The following is a 3,329-nucleotide window of genomic DNA, read 5'->3' as shown; positions in this document are numbered from 1 at the left end:
AAAAATATGAACTATCAAACATGTTTTGAGTTCATTTCAAGCTTAGTCCAACATGCTCAAACCTCGTGAATACTCAGTAGTAGCGAGCGGATTTTTAACTGCTTGTGATGGTGAATGCAGGCTGTGCAACATGGACATCATCTCGCAAGTACAGCAAGTTATTTGCTTTGCATTTCATGATAGTAGATTGCTCATGGAAACTTGTCAAGAAGCGAAGAATATGAGGAAGATTGTTACTCTCTTTTATCTGGATTAATTGAAGTCAATAGCGCTATTAATTTATCCATATGTTGTTCAACAAGTGTAATCCGTGTCTTGCTTGTAGAAATACACAGGTTTGACGGTTTTTGACTACCCGAAAAACAAAAATAGCAAAAACGGCGCACATTCATACCTTGTTTATCAGAGGGATGGTCTTTCTCATTGTTGATCATATCTCTAGCTATAGTATCTTTCAGATATAAAATAATTTGCAATATATACCCTATTCCATTATGTCCTTTAATGTTTAATGCGTATATGTGCAAATAATTCGAATGGAACACGAGTTTTAATTAATGTTTCTATTCTTATATACGTGAATAGAATGCTGAAAGCGCTTGAAAGGCACTTTTGTTGAGTTAAAAGATAGAAGAATTTGAATTCAAGTGGTGAATGGTAGTAGATTGAAGTAAAACTTTTGATGGGTTCCTGGTGGCAAACCTCTCCTATGTTCTGGTCTAGCATTGTCCCATTAAGATAATCTTCTCTATTACTTTTCTTCCATTCTGGTAAGTAATACTGAATAGCTCTAATCTATGTAATAAACAAAATTTCAAGTTCAAGGTTTGCTTGTGTGATGTGTGTGCAGGTTCATTTTCAAATATACGTTGTATTGCATGTGAGAGTTATGGCAGCAGATCTACACTTTCGAGTACCAAAATAAAATTGACATGTGCAATAAGCAGTGTTCTAAAAAGGCCAAAATGATTTGTCTTGAGCATAACAGCGAATTAAGCAGTTGACTAATAGTTGACCGTTTAGTGCATGACTAGGAGCATCTAAGTGTGCGCTTTAATATTTATTTATTTATTTATTATTTTTTATATTTTCCCATTTCCTAAAAATTTTTGACTTTAGGCTGTTAATTCTTTTTATTTTTCCCTTTTAAAGGATTTTTTTTATTTGACTTAAGTTTCAAGTTTTTAAATGATATTATTTGTATAAAGGTAAAAAATTACTTTACCCTATAAAAAATTAGAGAAGATTTAATTGATGATGCTATACATATTATGTAATTATGTTTTTGAAACTTATCGTGTTGTTGTAAATTTCAAACGTATATATGTAGTTCTTATGAGTCTGTCAAGTAAGACTTATCTGGTTGAATTATGAAAAATAGTCCAATTTTTGTATTTCAAAAATTTAAAAATTGTATAATTGACTAATTGTAAAATGGGTTGTAGGGCGTGGACACCTCTATGTATATAAATTATTTACACCAAAATTTATCCTTGTAATATTATTAAGTAAATATAGTCTTTTTTAATTTTAGATGTTTGATATGTATTATTTTAATTATTAAACGATTTTTATAATGCTTAAATATTTAAAATAATAATAAAAATGAGTAACGATTTTTTACATCTAGATCTCGTCTAGGCTTGTCTAGACTCATAAAACTTGAAGGTTGTCCTTCATGTCTAGTCACGCTGTACGTTTTTTAGAATATTGGCATAAAAAGTCGATCAAAATGAAATATTGTCGTAAGATTAATCATGTAAAAGCAATTGACGTGAAACAAAAGAGTACGATGGGCACTTGGGACTAGAAATAAGTTTTAAGTTCTTGCAAGAAAAATGTAAAAAGAAAACAAGGAGAGAATATTTTAAATTCAAGAATTTTAGAAAGTCACGTAACTCGGACACTTTCACAAACTTTTTAAGTCACATACCAACATACCATACTGAATCAATGTGCTTCAACAATTACAAAGAAAGAAAGTAATATTTCATCCCCTCAGCAGGAGATACAAAGAGTCGTTCGTTAACCAAAATAAATACTACTGTACACAATTTGATAGGTAAGTACTGTCACCACGAAACTGAACAATATATTATACACAAGTATGTTAATCTTTTCAAATTTCAAACAAATATTGCAAAACAGTTATAATGTGGCATCTGGATGCAAGTTGCAGGGTCATCATCAAGCAGGTAATGGTTCCTCCATAACTGCACAAATATGGAAAATAAAATGTCAAAATTTAGGCAAAATTAATCAATCTCTTTGATTCTTTCAAGGATCTTATGTGAGGGAGAGAGAGACCTTTTCTCGGTGCAGAATCTGCCACTGCTTCAGGAATGGCTGGTGCATGGGTTGGAACATCAGGAAGGTCCAACTTCTCTTCTTGTACTTCAGTAGCTGGTGCTGCAAAAGGAACTTTTGGCAGATCTTGAAGGGTCATCTGTACAAAACCATAACGTTCCTTAATAAATGATTTGTGTTTATGCGATTAACTGATCATGACCCTGTTTTCATACAAAAGACAAAATCCCAGCTACCATGCCATAACCGAGAGAGAGAGAGAGAGAGTGCCCATAAGACCGTTTGAATCATTATTTTTACATCCCCCCGTCTCCAATTGTTTGTGGCAGACTTATCTTTGCCGATTAGACCATCTATGAAATGTTTGTTGTTTCCAAAAAAACGAGAAGAAAAAAAACTTAGAATACAAGGCCTAATCCTCAACAATGGAAGCCCAAAAAAGGTTTTGACTGAAATAAAGAAACATCTTGCTTAAGTAACAACTGAACATAATTCCTACTCGTGGTTGCTGAACCAAGTATTCGAATCCCACACGAGTCATAATAAAGAAGTCTAATGAATAACAATAACAAGATTGGAGATTAAATAAGTTTCGGAAGCATATGGTAACTGTATATGGTAACTGTACATTATGATTAGAAAGAAATAATTATTTTTCTTTTACTTATCACCCACCATCAAACCTCATTTGTGACCCTCAGTGTAGGATTACAACCATGTTATGCAAGAATGTTTAAACAATGTAGCCTAAACAGATCTGGAGGTGCCACATATATCTTTGTTTTGCATGACTGCGGGCTTTGCCAGATAGACACATTAGGCATTGCCTGGTAGTCAAATGGAAACCATCCAACACTAAATTTCTACCAATATAACCATAAGCTGTTCATAGATAAGTGCATTGAAAACCCAGCAGAATATGGAATTAGAAGCACATCAATCGATCTCATAACAGGAAAAATAGAAGCTTTAGTGTCAATTGTTTGCATAAAAGGACGGACCTCAGTCTCGAGATTTTCAAA

General features: G+C 32.9%; 1 long non-coding RNA gene across 1 annotated transcript; it reads right to left on the bottom strand.

Annotated features, from left to right (window-relative positions):
* Positions 1–1,938: 1,938 nt before the first annotated feature.
* Positions 1,939–3,329, bottom strand: LOC111374329. Its single transcript, XR_002699109.1, has 3 exons — positions 3,309–3,329; positions 2,308–2,446; positions 1,939–2,213 (listed from the first exon to the last, which is right to left on the bottom strand). It is a non-coding gene; the product is annotated as an uncharacterized LOC111374329 (long non-coding RNA).

The sequence above is a fragment of the Olea europaea genome, unplaced genomic scaffold (assembly GCF_002742605.1).
Source record: "Olea europaea var. sylvestris unplaced genomic scaffold, O_europaea_v1 scaffold12389, whole genome shotgun sequence".
Taxonomy (NCBI): domain Eukaryota; kingdom Viridiplantae; phylum Streptophyta; class Magnoliopsida; order Lamiales; family Oleaceae; genus Olea; species Olea europaea.
Note: the sequence above shows the minus strand (reverse complement) of the source record. Positions and strands in the feature narration are given on the sequence as shown.